At 46.5% G+C, this 22,033-nt stretch overlaps 1 non-coding gene across 1 annotated transcript; it reads left to right on the top strand.

Annotated features, from left to right (window-relative positions):
* Positions 1-21,367: 21,367 nt before the first annotated feature.
* trnac-aca (transfer RNA cysteine (anticodon ACA)) lies at positions 21,368-21,439 on the top strand. Its single transcript has one exon. It is a non-coding gene; the product is annotated as a tRNA-Cys (tRNA).
* Positions 21,440-22,033: the final 594 nt, after the last annotated feature.

Raw genomic sequence — 22,033 nt, 5'->3', positions numbered from 1 at the left:
TACAGTGCTTGCCGAGTTCTGATTTTCCGATGATATCTGCTTTAAGTTTTTGTCCGTCGTCATGCATGCCTGGGCAATCGTGATGGCCTTGCTCAAATCCACATCTCTGCCACCAGTAGCTTACGCAGGATCACCTCGTGGTTGATGCTGATTACAAAGAAGTCCCGCAGCATGTCTCCCAATGCATTTTTGAACTTACACGGTCCAACTGGACGTCTTAGGTCGGCAACGAATTCCGACACATCCTGGCCCTCAGAATGAACGTGTTTGTTGAATCGATATCGTGAGATGATGATGCCGCCTTCTGGTTTGAGATGGTCATGTACCAGAGCATGCAATTCTTCATGGTCCTTGTCCATTGGACTTGCAGGTGAGTGAAGATTCTTTGAGTCCATAGATTTTCGGATCGCAAACCATGAGGAAGACCGCCCTGCGCCTAACTGCGTCAGTGGGTTCCTCCATTTTGTTGACCACGAAGTACTGGTCCAGGCGAGCTACAAAATCTGCCCTGTCCTCTCCCTCCACGAATCTCTCCATAATTCCAATTGTGCTATATTTTTGCATGTGAAGGTTCTTAAGTAACCTCGTTGCCAAATGTTATGTATATAATAACTCGATAGACTGAATACTGTAAACTAACACAGGTTCAAACCTGGCTCTGCTTTATTATGGCCCAAAGTGATTACATTACATGATGGCTTGCCTTTTATAACTGGGCCGCACACTCGTGCGTACAGCCCAATGACCTCCGACAGTGGCGCCACCTGGTGACTAGTAACCCCATGCATACACACGTGACAGGTCTGGTGGCGGTGGGTCAAGCCGAGCCCCCTTGGGACAGTGACGGTATGTTGAGTTCCTTTGCAGCCTCTAGCAGGCCACGTAGCCCTGACACCACAATCCTTCCCCATGAGACTGGCGTTTCTGAACATCTTTCCCAGTCCTGGTCCCTCCCCTGCAGCTAACCACTCTTCTCTGGCTTTGTGCTTTCAGATGATGACTCAGACGGCCAGGGGCCTGCAAGTCAGCCTTCCACTGCGGGTGACAGTGGAGCGGACGAGGAGGCAGAGGACATCTCTCTGGAGGTGACCGACGATCCAGCTTCCTCAGAGAGCGGGGCCAGCAGCTTTTTTGTGGAAGGCGTGGTCAAGGAGGTGGAGGTGGGAGATGCTCTGGGACCCAGTGGCCACGGGGGAGGGGAAGCCCGGGGGCCAGCTCCCCAGAGGGTGAGTGATGCTCAGCAGCAGTCTGATGGTGAGCCCGAACTAGAGGATATCGCAAGACAGTTATTGCAGATGCACAGCGATCTGCTGGGTGTTTTGTCCAGGGTGCTCGAGAATGTCGAGGCACTGGCTGTGAGGATGGAGGAGTCCATCGCAACCTTTCCATTTGTGCCTCAGTAGCCCATTGAGCCCATCCTTGGTAGATACCAATGGATGTTGGATGCTTCAAGTGATCTTGGGGTACCAGACATGGAGGCATGGGCTATGGCTAATATGGCAGTAGCCATTGAACACCAGACCGACGCTATGGTAGGCCTGCAGACTGTCATGTCATCAGTGCGTGGTGGCATCAATCAGCTCCGTGGTGTGCTGCAGTCGCAGTCTGCCCTGATGCAGCCAACTTGAATCCACGCAGGCCCTGACCATCGTGTCTGGGGCCCCATCAGTTGCACGGGGAACTAACGTTGGCGTAGCACAGCAACAATCTGTGCTCAGCCAGATTGCTCCAGATGCTGAGGCTCTGCCCCAGAGGAGTAGCAGCGTGTCAGGCCTGTTGGAACGTGATGTCCTCTCTCAGGACGACATCACTCAGCCCTTTCCCCTGCTGCTCTCTACAACCCATCCCCCACACAGTGCTGCAGCCCATGCTGAGGTGATGCAGTCTGCAGTCTGCAGCCGGCCCTTCCAGGGCCCGAGGTGGTGCGGAACATCCTGCTTGGCCATCAGCTGTGGCAGCAGCACCAACACGGCGACCTTCTCCCAGCCTTGCTGTAGGCACTGAGACCCCATTGAGGAGGAGCAGTAGGTATGGAAGGGAGGAAGAAGGGAAGGGCTGGGAAAGCACTCAGAAAGAGCCACTAAATATGTGCGTGCTAGTGGCCAGAGATGGTGGCCTTGCTCGAATATGAACTCATGTAAATAGTTGCACTTGGATCAGCCAATAAAGAATTGTGTGATAGTGGCCAGAGAAGGTAGCCTTGTTCGATTATGAACTAATGTGAATAGTTGCATGTGGATGTGGCTGACAATGTTTCAAGGGGTCTGGTTTCAATTATTGTTTGCTTTGGATGATGGCATCCTTTAGTGCTTTTTTCCTATGGTTATTTTTTGTAAATAAAAATTCTTTTAATTCGTCACAATCTTGTCTTGGCATTTGTATACACGGAGGCGGGAGGGTGGGACGCGATGTCTTCAGCACATCGCCAGGTGACTAGGCTGTCCATTCGGCACATCTTGCATTATTCACTGGAATCGATGTGCAATGAGGCCCTGACGAGCAGTCCTTGCAGCCGCAGTAGTATCAGGCTGCTTCCTCCGTGGCTGAAGCTCCTCATCTTCCTCCTCATCGTATTCGTCCTCCTGGGGTGGATCACCCATCTCTGATGGCAATCTCTGGCCCCTCATAATGGCCAGGTTGTGCAGCATGCAGCAGACAATGGTGATCATGGAGACTCTATCAGGTGAGTACTGCAAAACCCCTCCAGAGAGGTCAAGGCAGCGGAAACGCTGCTTCAGGACCCCGATAGTTTGCTGGATAATAATCTGGCTTGTGGTATGGCTGGTGTAGTGCTGCTGGGCAGGAGTGGTGGGATTGTGGAGGGGTGTCATCAGCCAGGGGACAACACCATATCCTTTGTCTTCCAGGAGCCAGTCACGGACTTCATGCAGTGACTTGAAGAGTTGTGGCACAGTGCTCTCCTGCAGGATGAAGGCATCGTGGCAGCTGCCAGGATAGCGGGCATTGCGAGCGAGGATCATCTGCCTGTGATCGCAGACCAGCTGAACGTTGAGGGAGTGGAATTCCTGTCAATTGCGAAACATATCTCCATTGTGGGGCGGGGCCCTCAATGCCACATGCATAAAATCAATGGCCCCCTGAACCCTGGGGAAGACCACTATCTGGGGAAGCCACGGGGGCGCTCATCCTGGCTTTGCCTGGACATGCTGAAGTTTATGTGGTCCGTGCATCGGCTGTAGAGAGCGTGGGTCACCTGGCGAATGCAGCAATGTACTGCAAACTGCAAGATGTCACATGTATCGCCTACAGGAGACTGGAAGGAGCTGATAGCATCGAAGTTGAGGACAACTGTCACATTCACTGCCACTGACAGCGAGGTCCTGGTGTCGATGTCAGCTGCGGACTCTGTGTGCAAGAGATGGCAGAACTCGGCAACCGCCTCCTCACGGAACCACAACCTTCTTATGCACTGCTCCTTGGACATGTCAAGGACAAAGAATGTGCACGATAAACCTTGCGTCTGTACGGCCTCCTGCCCCGAGGTCTGGGGCCTCTCCTCTGCCGTGGACTCACATTGGCCTGAAGCCGTGTCTGTCGCCGGCACCTTTGAAGTCTTCGCTGCAGGATGCCGTGGTGCGCCATCACTGCCCCCCGCCCCATTGAGTTGCAGAAGGTAGCCGCGATGTGCTAGTCACCAATGGATGTGACCTGAAAGTCACCAATGTTTACGAAATGCTAGATGTGAAGCTGAGTAGTTGCAGCACACCAACACCTACGCTCTCTGTGAGGAGAGAACGCAGCGCTGACTGTGACCTCGTCGTCCCGGCAGCAACTCCCTACAAATACCACCCCTGAACCTTTACCGCGATGTGTAAACACCAACTTTTTGTGGCGTGTTCCCCGCCTGCCGGTAAGTGAGGCGACAAAAGTGACTGGCGAGACCGGTGCCAAGGAGGCGTTGCACGCGTACTGACGTCAGGATTTCCATGGCGGTAATTGGCGGGGCGGCAAATCTTTACACCCTTGAAAAAGCAAAACCGAATTTCCCTTCAAGTGGCACCCACGTCGAACGCCGTCGCCCAGCCGTTTACGCCCCATTGCCGCCTCTCCCAGGCGCTATCTGCTGGCAGTAGCAACCGAATTTTGACCCCTCATAGAAACATAGAAACATAGAAAATAGGTGCAGGAGTAGGCCATTCGGCCCTTCTAGCCTGCACCGCCATTCAATGAGTTCATGGCTGAACATGCAACTTCAGTACCCCATTCCTGCTTTCTCACCATACCCCTTGATCCCCCTAGTAGTAAGGACTTCATCTCACTCCTTTTTGAATATATTTAGTGAATTGGCCTCAACAACTTTCTGTGGTAGAGAATTCCACAGGTTCACCACTCTCTGGGTGAAGAAATTCCTCCTCATCTCAGTCCTAAATGGCTTCCCCCTTATCCTTAGACTGTGTCCCCTGGTTCTGGACTTCCCCAACATTGGGAACATTCTTCCTGCATCTAACCTGTCTAACCCCGTCAGAATTTTAAACGTTTCTATGAGGTCCCCTCTCATTCTTCTGAACTCCAGTGAATACAAGCCCAGTTGATCCAGTCTTTCTTGATAGGTCAGTCCCGCCATCCCGGGAATCAGTCTGGTGAACCTTCGCTGCACTCCCTCAATAGCAAGAATGTCCTTCCTCAGGTTAGGAGACCAAAACTGTACACAATACTCCAGGTGTGGCCTCACCAAGGCCCTGTACAATTGTAGCAACACCTCCCTGCCCTTGTACTCAAATCCCCTCGCTATGAAGGCCAACATGCCATTTGCTTTCTTAACCGCCTGCTGTACCTGCATGCCAACCTTCAATGACTGATGTACCATGACACCCAGGTCTCGTTGCACCTCTCCTTTTCCTAATCTGTCACCATTCAGATAATAGTCTGTCTCTCTGTTTTTACCACCAAAGTGGATAACCTCACATTTATCCACATTATACTTCATCTGCCATGCATTTGCCCACTCACCTAACCTATCCAAGTCACTCTGCAGCCTCATAGAATCCTCCTTGCAGCTCACACTGCCACCCAACTTAGTGTCATCCACAAATTTGGAGATACTACATTTAATCCCCTCGTCTAAATCATTAATGTACAGTGTAAACAGCTGGGGCCCCAGCACAGAACCTTGCGGTACCCCACTAGTCACTGCCTGCCATTCTGAAAAGTCCCCATTTACTCCTACTCTTTGCTTCCTGTCTGACAACCAGTTCTCAATCCATGTCAGCACACTACCCCCAATCCCATGTGCTTTAACTTTGCACATTAATCTCTTGTGTGGGACCTTGTCGAAAGCCTTCTGAAAGTCCAAATATACCACATCGACTGGTTCTCCCTTGTCCACTCTACTGGAAACATCCTCAAAAAATTCCAGAAGATTTGTCAAGCATGATTTCCCTTTCACAAATCCATGCTGACTTGGACCTATCATATTACCTCTTTCCAAATGCACTGCGATGACATCCTTAATAATTGATTCCATCATTTTACCCACTACCGATGTCAGGCTGACTGGTCTGTAATTCCCTGTTTTCTCTCTCCCTCCTTTTTTAAAAAGTGGGGTTACATTGGCTACCCTCCACTCCATAGGAACTGATCCAGAGTCAATGGAATGTTGGAAAATGACTGTCAATGAATCCACTATTTCCAAGGCCACCTCCTTAAGTACTCTGGGATGCAGTCCATCAGGCCCTGGGGATTTATCGGCCTTCAATCCCATCAATTTCCCCAACACAATTTCCCGACTAATAAGGATTTCCCTCAGTTCCTCCTCCTTACTAGACCCTCCGACCCCTTTTATATCCGGAAGGTTGTTTGTGTCCTCCTCAGTGAATACCGAACCAAAGTACTTGTTCAATTGGTCCGCCATTTCTTTGTTCCCCGTTATAACTTCCCCTGATTCTGACTGCAGGGGACCTACGTTTGTCTTTACTAACCTTTTTCTCTTTACATATCTATAGAAACTTTTGCAATCCGTCTTAATGTTCCCTGCAAGCTTCTTCTCATACTCCATTTTCCCTGCCCTAATCAAACCCTTTGTCCTCCTCTGCTGAGTTCTAAATTTCTCCCAGTCCCCGGGTTCTCTGCTATTTCTGGCCAATTTGTATGCCACTTCCTTGGCTTTAATGCTATCCCTGATTTCCCTTGATAGCCACGGTTGAGCCACCTTCCCTTTTTAATTTTTACGCCAGACAGGAATGTACAATTGTTGTAGTTCATCCATGCGTTCTCTAAATGTCTGCCATTGCCCATCCACAGTCAACCCCTTCAGTATCATTCGCCAATCTATCCTAGCCAATTCACGCCTCATACCTTCAAAGTTACCCTTCTTTAAGTTCTGGACCATGGTCTCTGAATTAACTGTTTCATTCTCCATCCTAATGCAGAATTCCACCATATTATGGTCACTCTTCCCCAAGGGGCCTCGCACAACGAGATTGCTAATTAATCCTCTCTCATTACACAACACCCAGTCTAAGATGGCCTCCCCCCTAGTTGGTTCCTCGACATATTGGTCTAAAAAACCATCCCTTATGCACTCCAGGAAATCCTCCTCTACCGTATTGCTTCCAGTTTGGTTAACCCAATCTATGTGCATATTAAAGTCACCCATTATAACTGCTGCACCTTTATTGCACGCACCCCTAATTTCATGTTTGATGCCCTCCCCAACATCACTACTACTGTTTGGAGGTCTGTACACAACTCCCACTAACGTTTTTTGTCCTTTGGTATTCTGCAGCTCTACCCATATAGATTCCACATCATCCAAGCTAATGTCCTTCCGAACTATTGCCTTAATTTGCTCCTTAACCAGCAATGCTACCCCACCTCCTTTTCCTTTTATTCTATCTTTCCTGAATGTTGAATACCCCATGATTTAGACTTAAATGTAGGGGGCATGATACAAATGATGATACAAAAATTGGCCTTGTGGTTGACAGTGAGGAGGAAAGCTCTAGACTGCAGGAGGATATCGATGGACTGGTCAGTTGGGCAGAAAATTGGCAAATGGAATACAATCCTGAAAAGTGCGAGGTAATGCATTTTGGGGAGGAGCAACAAGGCAAGGGAATACACAATAAATGGGAGAATACAGAAAGGTGTGGAGGAACAGAGGGACCTTGGAGTGTATGTCCACAGATCCTTAAAGGTAGCACGACAGGTTGATAAGGTAGTTAAAAAGGCATACGGAATGCTTTCCTTTATTAGCCGAGGCATAGAATACAAGAGCAGGGAAGTAATGCTAGAACTGTATAAAACATTGGGTAAGCCACAGCTTGAGTACTGCGGCAGTTCTGGTCACCACATTACAGAAACAGTGCAGAGGAAATTTACGAGGATGTTGCCAGGACTGGAAAACTTTAGCTCTGAGGAACGATTGGATAGGCTGGGGTTGTTTTCCTTGGAACAGAGGTGGCTGAAGGGAGATTTAATTGAGGTGTATAAAATTATGAGGGGCCTAGATAGAGTGGATAGGAAGGACCTATTTCCCTTTGCAGAGGGGTCAATAACCAGGGGACATAGATTTAAAGTACTTGGTGGAAGGATTAGAGGGGAGAGGAGGAAACATTTCTTCACCCACAGGGTGGTGGGGGTCTGGAACTCACTGCCTGAAAGGGTGGTAGAGGCAGAAACCCTCATCACATTTTAAAGGTACTTGGATGTGCACTTAGAGAGTTGTAACCTACAGGGCTATGGACCTAGAGCTGGAAAGTGGGATTAGGCTGGGAAACTCTTTTTCGACTAGCACGGACACGATGGGCCAAATGGCCTCCTTTTGTGTCATAATTTTCTATGATTCTATGAAAAACCACAGGGCTGATGGGAGTTAGGACACAGGCAGCAGGGATCTGAGCTCAGGTTTATGGAGGGTGGAAGATGGGAGTCTGTCCAGGCGTGCATTGGAATAGTCAAGTTTAGAGGTGACAAAGGCATGGATGAGGGTTTCAGCAGCAGATGAGCTGAGGCAAGGGCAGAGACGGCGATGTTACGGAGGTGGAAATAGGAAGTCTTGGTGATAAGTGGATATAGAGTCGGAGGTTGAGCCGAGGGTCAAATGGGATGCCAAGTTGCGATGGCCTATATAAATTGGTACCTCCCTGTGGTGTGATGCGATCTCCGCCCCAGCTCGGATCTGATCCCGCTCTCTCTTGAAGGTACATGGTGAGTCACACTCACTGCACAAACTGGCAATATGGTCCAACGCCATCAAAAGACATTACCTCATTACTCATCTTATTTCTCTTTGTGGGACATTACTGTGCTACAATTGCGTACAAAGCAACAATTTATTGGCCGTTTAGAAATTTGGGATGTCCTGAGGGAAGTGAAAGGTGTTGTATAAATGTGAGTTATTTCTGGTTTCTACTGGGCTCCCGTGTTTCTACTGGGCAGATTTCCATTGAAGGTTTTGTGAACCAGGGTCATTCGGCTTTAGATTTCCAAAAGGCATTCGATAAGGTGCCACACAAAAGGTTACTGCAGAAGATAAAGGTACGTGGAGTCAGAGGAAATGTATTAGCATGGATAGAGAATTGGCTGGCTAACAGAAAGCAGAGAGCTGGGATAAATGGGTCCTTTTCGGGTTGGAAATTGGTGGTTAGTGGTGTGTCACAGGGATCGGTGCTGGGACCACAACTGTTTACAATATACATAGATGACCTGGAAGAGGGGACAGAGTGTAGTGTAACAAAATTTGCAGATGACACAAAGATTAGTGGGAAAGCGGGTTGTGTAGAGGACACAGAGAGGCTGCAAAGAGATTTAGATAGGTTAAGCGAATGGGCTAAGGTTTCGCAGATGGAATACAATGTCGGAAAATGTGAGGTCATCCACCTTGGGGAAAACAACAGTAAAAGGGAATATTATTTGAATGGGGAGAAATTACAACATGCTGTGGTGCAGAGGGACCTGGGGGTCCTTGTGCATGAATCCCAAAAAGTTAGTTTGCAGGTGCAGCAGGTAATCAGGAAGGCGAATGGAATGTTGGTCTTCATTGCGAGAGGGATGGAGTACAAAAGCAGGGAGATTTGCTGCAACTGTATAGGGTATTGGTAAGGCCGCACCTGGAGTACTGCGTGCAGTTTTGGTCACCTTACTTAAGGAAGGATATACTAGCTTTGGAGGGGGTACAGGGACGATTCACTAGGCTGATTCCGGAGATGAGGGGGTTACCTTATAATGATAGATTGAGTAGATTGGGTCTTTACTCGTTGGAGTTCAGAAGGATGAGGGGTGATCTTATAGAAACATTTAAAAAATGAAAGGGATAGACAAGATAGAGGCAGAGAGGTTGTTTCCACTGGTCGTGGAGACTAGAACTAGGGGGCACAGCCTCAAAATATGGGGGAACCAATTTAAAACCGAGTTGAGAAGGAATTTCTTCTCCCAGAGGGTTGTGAATCTGTAGAATTCTCTGCTCAAGGAAGCAGTTGAGGCTAGCTCATTGAATGTATTCAAATCACAGATAGATAGATTTTTAACCAATAAGGGAATTAAGGGTTATGGGGAGCGGGCGGGTAAGTGGAGCTGAGTCCACGGCCAGATCAGCCATGATCTTGTTGAATGGTGGAGCAGGCTCGAGGGGCTAGCTGGCCTACTCCTGTTCCTAATTCTTATGTTCTTATGTTCTCCTGGGCACAATCAAAGACACAGAACTTAACGTCAGTGTGCTGCCAGTGACAGGTGGCCCATCTCGACCCAGGAAAGCTAAGTAACACATGACCATTTTTAATGGGAAACTAGAGCTTGCTTTAAATTATTACACATGCAAAGGTACACATGCAAGAATGGAGTCAAAGTCTCGTTTGCAGCTCACATTTCCTGGAAACTTTAGACCTACTTTGCATCATACTTTAATGTCACACTCCAAATGTCACACTTCAGACTTGATACTTCAGCAAACTTTCAGAGTCACTGAGGGCAGTATCCCTGCAGGATGGATTGATCGCCCATTGAAGAATTTGTTCGTTTGTTCCATTTGAAAGCAATGCAATGAAAACCAGTGGCATTGTACCACAGGTGCACAGGACGCTCTGCCAGGTTACAGTCCCAGTGGGGAAGTTGAAAATTACTCCCACTGTAAGCAATGCCATGGAAGGTCTGCCAGGACTGCATAAAACTTAGTGAACCAGAGACCTGCGCACTTGAAACTCCAGTGCAGTGCTGAGGGAGCACTGCACTGTTGGAGGGGCAGTGCTGAGGGAGTGCTGCACTGTCGGAGGGGCAATGCTGAGGGAGCGCTGCACTGTCGGAGGGGCAGTGCTGAGGGAGCGCTGCACTGTCGGAGGTGCCGTCTTTCAGATGAGACTTTAAACCGAGGCCCCGTCTGCTCTCTCAGGTGGACACCAAAGATCCCATGGCACTATGTCGAAGAAGAGCAGAGGAGTTGTAAGAACATAAGAAATAGGAGCAGGAGTCAGCCATGTGGCCCCTCAAGCCTGCTCTGCCATTTAATAAGATCATGGCTGATCTGATCATGGACTCAGCTCCACTTCCCTGCCCACTCCCCATAACCCTTTATTCCCTTATCGCTCAAAAATCTGTCTATCTCCACCTTAAATATATTCAGTGACCCAGCCTCCACAGCTCTCTGGGGCAGAGAATTCCACAGATTTACAACCCTCTGAGAGAAGAAATTCCTCCTCATCTCAGTTTTAAATGGGCGGCCCCTTATTCTGAGACTATGTCCCCTAGTTTTAGTTTCTCCTATGAGTGGAAACATCCTCTCTGCATCCACCTTGTCGAGCCCCCTCATTATCTTATAAGTTTCAATAAGATCACCTCTCATTCTTCTGAACTCCAATGAGTATAGGCCCAACCTACTAAACCTATCCTCATAAGTCAACCCCCTCATCTCCGGAATCAACCGAGTGAACCTTCTCTGAATAGCTTCCAATGCATGTATATCCTTCCTTAAATATGGAGACCAAAACTGTTCGCAGTATTCTAGGTGTAGCCTCACCAATACCCTGTACAGTTGTAGCAGGACTTATCTGCTTTTATACTCTATCCCCCTTGCAATAAAGACCAACATTCCATTTGCCTTCCTGATTACGTGCTGTACCTGCATACTAACGTTTTGTGTTTCATGCACAAGGACCCCCAGGTCTCTCTGTACTGCAGCACTTGCCAATTTTTCTCCATTTTAATTATAATTTGCTTTTCTATTATTTCTCCCAAAGTGGATAACCTCATATTTTCCAACATTTTACTCCATCTGCCAATTTTTGCCCACTCACTTAGCCTGTCTATATCCCTTTGCAGATTTCTTGTGGGTGCTCTCCCACCCATCTTTGTATCATCACCAAACTTGGCTACATTACACTCAGTCCTTTCATCTCAAGTCATTAATATAGATTGTAAATAGTTGAGGCCCCAGCACCGATCCCTGCAGCACCCCACTAGTTACTGGTTGCCAACCTGAAAATGACCCATTTATCCTGACTCTCTGGTTTCTGTTAGTTAGCCAATCCTCTATCCATGCTCATATATTACCCCCAACCCCGTGAACTTTTATCTTGTGCAGTAACCTTTTATGCGGCACCTTATCAAATGCCTTCTGGAAATGCAAATACACCACATCCACTGGTTCCCCCTATCCACCCTGCTCGTTACATTCTCAAAGAATTCCAGCAAATTTGTCAAACATGATTTCCCTTTCATAAAACCATGCTGATTCTGCTTGATTGAATCATGCTTTTCCAAATATGCTGTTACTGCTTCTTTAATAATGGACTCCAGCATTTTCCCAACGACACATGTTAGACTAACTGGTCTGTAGTTTGTTGCTTTCTCTCTGCCTCCTTTTTAAAATAGGGGCATTACATTTGCAGTTTTCCAATCCACTGGGATCTCCCCAGAATCCAGGGAATTTTGGTAGATTACAACCAATGCATCCACTATCTCTGCAGTCATTTCTTTTAAGACCCTAGGATGCAAGCCATCAGATCCAGGGGACATGTCCGCCTTTAGTCCCATTATTTTACCAAGTACTACTTCTTTAGTGATAGTGATGGTATTAAGTTCCTCCCTCCCCATTGCCCCTTGATTATCCACTTTTGTGATGTTTTTGGTGTGTTCTACCTTGAAGACCGATACAAAATATTTGTTCAAATTCTCTGTCATTTCCCTGTTTCCCATTATTAATTCCCCAGTCTCATCCTCTAAGGGACCAACATTTACTTTAGCTACTCTTTTCCTTTTTATATACCTATAGAAACTCTTACTATCTGTTTTTTATATTTTGTGCTAGTTTGCTTTCATAATCTATCTTCCCTCCCGTTATCATTTTTTAGTCGTTCTTTGCTGGCTTTTAAAAGTTTCCCAATCCTCAGGCCTCCCACTAGTCTTGGCCACATTGTATGCCCTTGTTTTCAATTTGAGACCCTCCCTTATTTCCTTAGTTAGCCACGGATGGTTATCCCTTCTCTTACAGTCGTTCCTTCTCATTGGGATATATTTTTGTTGCGAGTTATGAAATATTTCCTTAAATGTCTGCCACTGCTCATTGACCGTCCCGCACTTTAATCTATTTTCCCAGTCCACTTTAGCCAACTCTGCCTATCCCCAGTGACCTGGCCAATATTTATCCCTCAATCAACAGAACAAAAACAGATTATTTGGTCATTTTCACATTGCTGTTTGTGGGAGCTTGCTGTACACAAGTTGGCTGCCTCGTTTCCCACATTACACCAGTGACTACACTCTCATTGGCTGCCAAGTGCCTTGGAACGTCCGGAGTTTTTGAAAACACTATATAAATGCAAGTGTTTTTTTTCTTTTCATAAAGTGAGGAAATTACTGACGGTTTATGAAACAACCAATCCTGAATGACCAATTATAATAACCGACCAATATTATTTAAAAGAATAAGTGAGCGAGAGGTGAACCAATCGAATCAATCAAAATACTTAATGAAAAGAAATTCACCTGTAATTTTTTTCTCAGTTTCTCAATGTTTGCAATCTAAAATAAGGCTTTAAACAAAATAACAACGTATCAAAATTGTGTATTTTGCGATAACATTATTGAATTTACACACTGAATTGCCTTCTGTGTCTGTTGATAGCTTAGTCACAGTGTTTACTGCAACTTGTTTCAAAGCTCAAATCTTGATTGAATAGAATTAACTGAATTCGCTTCTGAAATCTGGCTGTAAACCAGACTGCAGCGGAATATTCCGGAAAAGTGGGGACGTGAAGTCGAAACAAAAGGGAGGAATGGAAACAATAATTCGTAGTGAGGAGTCCGGCCTAGTCGGATACCTGACACATGGCTACATAAAGAACAGGACTGGCAGGCAACTCGTGTAGGATATCATGTATTTAGAAAGGATAGGGCAGGAAGAAGGGCTGCAGGGTAGCTGCAGTAATTAGTGATAACCCAATGGCAGTAGAAAAAGGGACATAACTAACATTACGAATCTGCAGGGATTGAGAAAAAAGGATGAGAAGAGATTGATCACGCTAATAGGCCTATTCTACAGGCCCCCCAATAGTGGAGGGAAGTGGAGGAAGAGATATGTAGGCAAATCTATGAACAAACTTGGGGGAGAAATTGGAGTTATTTGTGCCTCATGTTAGTGCCCCCCTGCGCCGGCAATGACAACGTTTGCACCCCGGAGCAAAAATTCGGTATCGCCCCCTGAGGCTGTACCGGGCGCTGCCAGCGACGGGCGCGTACACGGGCAATCTCGAGACACTAATTAAAGGGGAGGTGGCATGCGCGTGAATAAAAAACGGCCAACTTACCTGTCGCAGCCACTTGCCTCCTTGAACACGGGGTCCGTGCCGCGATTGGTCGGCACTCCGCTTGAGTGCCGGGTTGATGCCACGGCACCTCGCTCCCCGGTGGTCCATGTAGAGTCTGCAGCTTGGCCCTCCCCTTTAATGGAGGGGTGAGCCCGTCCTGTGCAGCAGTGCTACATGTCCCAGTGCGTAGCGCTGCGCCCCGTTTACTTTGCTCCCGTCCTGTTAGCGCCCCAGAAGGGAAGTGGAGCATTTGTTTTTTATGCTCCACTTCCTCTCGGGGGCGGTAACCCCAATTTTACGGGCGGGGCAAGGTTTCCAAGCCTGGCACAGAAGTCCCGTCTCGCGGATGTTACCGCGACGCAATTTCCCAGCCGTAGAATAATAATCGTGGGAGAGAAAGGGGAAAGGGGAATTGAGATTTTACAGTGTGTGCCGGACTCCTTTCTCACCCAATGTGCAAGAAGCCCAACAAGGGAGGGATCACCGCTGGATCGAGGAACAGGAAAGGAACCAAAGCAGACAAGAGAAATAAGCGGAGGGGAACTTCTGAACAATAACGATTGCAATATAATAAGATTTAACATAATGATTGAGAAAGACTTAAGTAAGGCAAAGACCAAAGTAATAGTTTGGAAAAAAGCTAATTTTGAAGGGATGAGAATGGAATTAGGGAAGGTAACCTGGTAAAAAAAATGGCAGACTAAGAGATAAAATAGCAGTGGGAAATATTTAAAAAGGTGATCACTGGATTTCAGGAGGAATATAGTCTGCTAAAAAATAAGAACAAGCTGGTCAATAATGAATCACCATGGATGAATAAAGAGATCAGGGTATACTGAAACTGAGGAAAAAGACATACACTACAAATATAGACAATAAAGGAGAGTGTATAGTAAAAGGGGATTCAAAGAGGTGAGGGAAGAAGTCATAAAAACAATTGAGAAACAAAAGAGGAATTATAAAACTAATTTATCAAGGATAGAGATAAGGCCACTAAGCGATGGACACGATAAACTCACAGGTAATGTCAATGAAGTGGCAGAAATATTAATTAATTACTTTGCCTCAACATTTACCAGGGAGGCTAACATGATGGACATAACAAAAGATGTCGTGGTGCACATTGGTACCAACGACATAGGTAAAAAAAGGGATGAGGTCCTACGAAACGAATTTAAGGAGCTAGGAGCTAAATTAAAAAGTAGGACCTCAAAAGTAGTAATCTCGGGATTGCTACCAGTGCCACGTGATAGTCAGAGTAGGAATCGCAGGATAGCGCAGATGAATACGTGGCTTGAGCAGTGGTGCAGCAGGGAGGGATTCAAATTCCTGGGGCATTGGGACCGGTTCTGGGGGAGGTGGGACCAGTACAAACCGGACGGTCTGCACCTGGGCAGGACCGGAACCAATGTCCTAGGGGGAGTGTTTGCTAGTGCTGTTGGGGAGGATTTAAACTAATATGGCAGGGGGATGGGAACCAATGCAGGGAGACAGAGGGAAACAAAAAGGAGACAAAAGCAAAAGACAGAAAGGAGATGAGGAAAAGTGGAGGGCAGAGAAACCCAAGGCAAAGAACAAAAAGGGCCACTGTACAGCAAAATTCTAAAAGGACAAAGGGTGTTAATAAAACAAGCCTGAAGGCTTTGTGTCTTAATGCAAGGAGTATCCGCAATAAGGTGGATGAATTAATTGTGCAAATAGATGTTAACAAATATGATGTGATTGGGATTACGGAGACGTGGCTCCAGGATGATCAGGGCTGGGAACTCAACATTCAGGGGTATTCAACATTCAGGAAGGATAGAATAAAAGGAAAAGGAGGTGGGGTAGCATTGCTGGTTAAAGAGGTGATTAATGCAATAGTTAGGAAAGACATTAGCTTGGATGATGTGGAATCTATATGGGTAGAGCTGCAGAACACCAAAGGGCAAAAAACGTTAGTAGGAGTTGTGTACAGACCTCCAAACAGTAATAGGGATGTTGGGGAGGGCATCAAACAGGAAATTAGGGGTGCATGCAATAAAGGTGTAGCAGTTATAATGGGTGACTTTAATATGCACATAGATTGGGCTAGCCAAACTGGAAGCAATACGGTGGAGGAGGATTTCCTGGAGTGCATAAGGGATGGTTTTCTCGACCAATATGTTGAGGAACCAACTAGGGGGGAGGCCATCTTAGACTGGGTGTTGTGTAATGAGAGAGGATTAATTAGCAATCTCATTGTGCGAGGCCCCTTGGGGAAGAGTGACCATAATATGGTGGAATTCTGCATTAGGATGGAGAATGAAACAGTAATTTCAGAGACCATGGTCCAGAACTTAAAGAAGGGTAACTTTGAAGGTATGAGGCGTGAATTGGCTAGGATAGATTGGCGAATGATACTTAGGGGGTTGACTGTGGATGGGCAATGGCAGACATTTAGAGACCGCATGGATGAATTACAACAATTGTACATTCCTGTCTGGCGTAAAAATAAAAAAGGGAAGGTGGCTCAACCGTGGCTATCTAGGGAAATCAGGGATAGTATTAAAGCCAAGGAAGTGGCATACAAATTGGCCAGAAATAGCAGCGAACCTTGGGACTGGGAGAAATTTAGAACTCAGCAGAGGAGGACAAAGGGTTTGATTAGGGCAGGGAAAATGGAGTACGAGAAGAAGCTTGCAGGGAACATTAAGGCGGATTGCAAAAGTTTCTATAGGTATGTAAAGAGAAAAAGGTTGGTGAAGACAAACGTACGTCCCCTGCAGTCAGAATCAGGGGAAGTCATAACGGGGAACAAAGAAATGGCAGACCAATTGAACAAGTACTTTGGTTCGGTATTCACTAAGGAGGATACAAACAACCTTCCGGATATAAAAGGGGTCAGAGGGTCTAGTAAGGAGGGGGAACTGAGGGAAATCTTTATTAGTCGGGAAATTGTGTTGGGGAAATTGATGGGATTGAAGGCCGATAAATCCCCAGGGCTTGATGGACTGCATCCTAGAGTACTTAAGGAGGTGGCCTTGGAAATAGCGGATGCATTGACAGTCATTTTCCAACATTCCATTGACTCTGGATCAGTTCCTATGGAGTGGAGGGTAGCCAATGTAACCCCACTTTTTAAAAAAGGAGGGAGAGAGAAAACAGGGAATTATAGACCGGTCAGCCTGACCTCAATAGTGGGTAAAATGATGGAATCAATTATTAAGGATGTCATAGCAGTGCATCTGGAAAATGGTGACATGATAGGTCCAAGTCAGCATGGATTTGTGAAAGGGAAATCATGCTTGACAAATCTTCTGGAATTTTTTGAGGATGTTTCCAGTAAAGTGGACAAAGGAGAACCAGTTGATGTGGTATATTTGGACTTTCAGAAGGCTTTCGACAAGGTCCCACACAAGAGATTAATGTGCAAAGTTAAAGCACATGGGATTGGGGGTAGTGTGCTGACGTGGATTGAGAACTGGTTGTCAGACAGGAAGCAAAGAGTAGGAGTAAACGGGTACTTTTCAGAATGGCAGGCAGTGACTAGTGGAGTGCCGCAAGGTTCTGTGCTGGGGCCCCAGCTGTTTACATTGTACATTAATGATTTAGACGAGGGGATTAAATGCAGTATCTCCAAATTTGCGGATGATACTAAGTTGGGTGGCAGTGTGAGCTGCGAGGAGGATGCTATTAGGCTGCAGAGTGACTTGGATAGGTTAGGTGAGTGGGCAAATGCATGGCAGATGAAGTATAATGTGGATAAATGTGAGGTTATCCACTTTGGTGGTAAAAACAGAGAGACAGACTATTATCTGAATGGTGACAGATTAGGAAAAGGGAAGGTGCAATGAGACCTGGGTGTCATGGTACATCAGTCATTGAAGGTTAGCATGCAGGTACAGCAGGCGGTTAAGAAAGCAAATGGCATGTTGGCCTTCATAGCGAGGGGATTTGAATACAGGGGCAGGGAGGTGTTGCTACAGTTGTACAGGGCCTTGGTGAGGCCACACCTGGAGTATTGTGTACAGTTTTGGTCTCCTAACTTGAGGAAGGACATTCTTGCTATTGAGGGAGTGCAGCGAAGGTTCACCAGACTGATTCCAGGGATGGCGGGACTGACCTATCAAGAAAGATTGGATCAACTGGGCTTGTATTCACTGGAGTTCAGAAGAATGAGAGGGGACCTCATAGAAACGTTTAAAATTCTGACGGGTTTAGACAGGTTAGATGCAGGAAGAATGTTCCCAATGTTGGGGAAGTCCAGAACCAGGGGTCACAGTCTGAGGATAAGGGGTAAGCCATTTAGGACCGAGATGAGGAGAAACTTCTTCACCCAGAGAGTGGTGAACCTGTGGAATTCGCTACCACAGAAAGTAGTTGAGGCCAATTCACTAAATATATTCAAATGGGAGTTAGATGAAGTCCTTACTACTCGGGGGATCAAGGGTTATGGCGAGAAAGCAGGAAGGGGGTACTGAAGTTTCATGTTCAGCCATGAACTCATTGAATGGCGGTGCAGGCTAGAAGGGCTGAATGGCCTGCTCCTGCACCTATTTTCTATGTTTCTATGTTTCTATGTAAAAAGATATAAAGACATTTAAGATAGAAGTGGGGGAAGATAATTGATAAACCAGTCCAACTGAGAGAGGATAAAACCCCTGGTCTGGATAGATTGCACCCACGCATATTAGAAGAATTAGGAAAGGGATAGCAGAGGCACTATTACACATAAATAAAAATTCATTAGAAAAGCGAATAGTGCCAGAGGACTGGAGGACAGCTAATGGAACTCCTATATTTAAAAATGGAGATAGCACAAGTCAGGGAACTATAGACCAGTTAGCTTAATGTCAGTGGTGGGAAAGATAATGAAATCCTTACTCAAAAATGCAATAGAAAAACATCTAGGAACCAAAGATATAATTGAGAATAGTTTGCACAGATTTCCATAGGGAAGGTCATGCTTGATCAACCTTATTCAATTCTTTGAAGAAGTAACAGAAGGAGTAGACAAGGGTAAAGCGGTAGATGTAATATATTTGGATTGTCACAAGGCCTTCGATAAGGTACTGCATACTAGACTCATGACTAACGTCAGAGCATGTAGAGTCAGGGGATACGTTGCAGACTGGATAGCGAGCTGGCTACACAACAGAAAACAGAGTAGGTGTTAAAGGTAGTCACTCGGACTGGCAAAGGTGGGTAGAGGTGTTCCACAGGGATCGGTGCTGCGACCACTGTACTTCACAATTTACATTAACGATTTGGACTTGGGAATCGGAAATACAATTTCAAAATTTGCACATGACCCCAAATTAGGGCTATAGTTTAATACTGTGCAAGACGTCGACAAAGTACAATATGACATTAATAAATTAGCAGAATGGGTGTCTAATTGGCAAATTAATTTCAGTACAGAGATGAGACGGTGCATTTTGGTAGGAAGAATATGGAGGCAACATACTCCTTGGGAAATAAGCGGGAACTTTCCGAAAGTCAGTGGGTCGGCTGGGAAAATTTATTTTTTTGACAGCGGGTCAGGACTCCGGTGTCAACCCGCTGACATGCAACTTTCCCAAATGTTGGAACTGTCAGCGGTGGGGGAGGCAATTGAGCCAATTATTGGCTTGTTTTGATGCCTTTGACAGTAATATTTTACTCACCTTTTAACTTTACAGGTCGCTCATGGATCTCATGCTGCTCCTGAACCCGTCTGTTCATCTGAGGTGAAGGCTGAGCAGCCATTGAAGCCGATGATTGGTGACGGCTTTAAAACTTGTACAAAACCTCACAAATTACACCTGCATACTTTCCAAGCCCAGAGATTCTTTGGGTTCTCCCCTTGGAACACACTTTGTGCTTTATGCCGGCTGCAAGTCTTTGTAGCAAACTCTCTAGCCAGGCTCACCTCACTGCATAATCTCTCTCACCTTTGACAGATCGCTTCTGTCATCTCAACTTCAATTGGTATCTGCTGCATCAGGATACGAACCATTTACACTCTGTCACCTTGGCCCTCAGAATCTGACCACGATGAATCCTAACACCAGCATCACCAGGCACACCAGCAGTAGCACCAACAACACCAACCTTCTCCACAATCACCTGATGCTGCACAAGACACAGGGCATCAGCACATGACCACATGACCAGGCTTGACCTGTAAACCGCGTCTAAGACCTGGGGGGAAGTGCTGTGATGAATTTGCAGCCATGCTTTGTACCATGCATTGTACCATGTCATTACATGTAATAGCCAACAGATGGGGAAAGCCCGGGAGGCTCACATTACTGTACCTTGTGCTGCCTCCCTATATAAAGCAGGCTCCCCCTGCAGTGCTTACTTTTGGAGTTTACATTAAACCTAAAGGTCACAAGGTGATCAACTCCAGCATGGGCCACGTGTGATTTATTATAGTGATAAGCATACGTATCAACTGGCGACAAGAATAGGATACGAACATGCAACTATGGCCACCGTTGACTACATCGAGCGATATTGCATCAGGGAAGACTGGGATGACTTCATTGACCGGCTGGATCAATGCTTTGTCGCAAAAGACTTAGAGGGAGCTGCGAATGCCAGCAAACGCAGGCTGTCCTCCTCACGGTCTGCAGATCAGGGACATATGCATTGATCAAGGATCTACCGGCCTCGACGAAACCCGCTGAGAAAAGTTAAGAAGAACTGTGTGAGCTAGTTCGAAATCACCTAAAGCCGAAACGCAGTGTGCTCATGGCGAGGTTCCGTTTCTACACCCACCAGCGCGGAGTAGGACAAGACGTGGCAGCGTTCATCACTGAGCTAAGGCATCTTGCTGGGCCTTGCAAATTCGGACAGTTCTTGAAGAAATGTTAAGAGACTTCTTTGTTTTGGGAATCGGGCACGAAGGGAGTTTCCGCATATTGCTAGTGGAGGAAGACTTGGACCTAGCCAAAGCCACCCTAATTGCTCAGGCATGGTCAGAGAGGAAGAAACAAAGCTAATCTACTCACAACTTCAGAATCACCCGGGGTCAAAAACCATGAATAAGCTAACTTCGTCGACAGACAGGAGAAGTGCCCCCAGCTGGGCTAATGCGACCTCTGCTCGACCTGAGATGATGCACTCACCACAACAATGGATTAATGCGAAGAGATCAGTATCTGTGAATGCAAGTCCATCAGCAAGCTGTTGGTGCTGTGGAGGGGCTCATCGTGCAAACCAGTGCAGGTTCAAACAATATGTCTCCAAGAGTTGTTCAATGATGGGGCATCTCCAACGAATGTGTAAATGAGCTATAACTCGATACATAACGGAGGATGGGAGGTCAAGCGTAGATCCTGAGGATCGCGCAGAGATGACCGAGGAGGAAGAGGTACATGGGGTGCACATGCATGAAGTGCACACCTTTACCAACAAGAGTCCCTCGATTATGATGAATGTTAAACTGAACGGCATACCGGTACCGATGGAACTGGACATGGGTGCGAGCCAATCGATCATGAGCCAGAAGGCCTTCGAGAAGTTATGGGCAAACAAGGCTGAACCCAATCGACACGAAGCTGCACACCGACACTAAAGAGATTATCCCGGTCCTCGGAAGTACAATGGTTCAGGTGCAGTATGATGATTCTGTGCATAAATTGCCAGAATGGATTGTGAGAGGGGATGTAGCTCAGTGGTAGAGCATTTGACTACAGATCAAGAGGTCATTGGTTCAAATCCAGTTGCCCTGTTGTTGAGCTTTAAAAAACAGGTAATTTTAGACCAGTTAGCCTGACATCAGTAATGGGGAAAATGTTGGAATCAATCATTAAGGCCGCAATAGCAGTTCATTTGGAAAGCAGTGATAGGATTGGTCCAAGTCAGCATGGATTTATGAGTATGTAACTAGCAGAGTGGACAAGGGAGAACCAGTGGATGTGGTGTATTTGGACTTTCAAAAGGCTTTTGACAAGGTCCCGCACAAGAGATTGGTGTGCAAAATCAAAGGACGTGGTATTGGGGGTAATGTATTAACGTGGATAGAGAACTGGTTGGCAGACAGGAAGCAGAGAGTTGGTATAAGCGGGTCCTTTTCAGAATGGCAGGCAGTGACTAGTGAGTGCCGCAGGGCTCAGTGCTGGGACCCCAGCTCTTTACAATATACATTAACGATTTAGATGAAGGAATTGAGGGTAATATCTCCAAGTTTGCAGATGACACTAAACTGGGTGGCGGTGTGAGCTGTGAGGAGAACGCTAAGAGGCTGCAGGATGACTTGGACAGGTTAGGTGAGTGAGCAAACGCATGGCAGATGCAGTATGATGTGGATAAATGTGAGGTTATCC

This window comes from Pristiophorus japonicus, chromosome 21 (assembly GCF_044704955.1).
Source record: "Pristiophorus japonicus isolate sPriJap1 chromosome 21, sPriJap1.hap1, whole genome shotgun sequence".
In the NCBI taxonomy this organism is placed as follows: domain Eukaryota; kingdom Metazoa; phylum Chordata; class Chondrichthyes; family Pristiophoridae; genus Pristiophorus; species Pristiophorus japonicus.
Note: the sequence above shows the minus strand (reverse complement) of the source record. Positions and strands in the feature narration are given on the sequence as shown.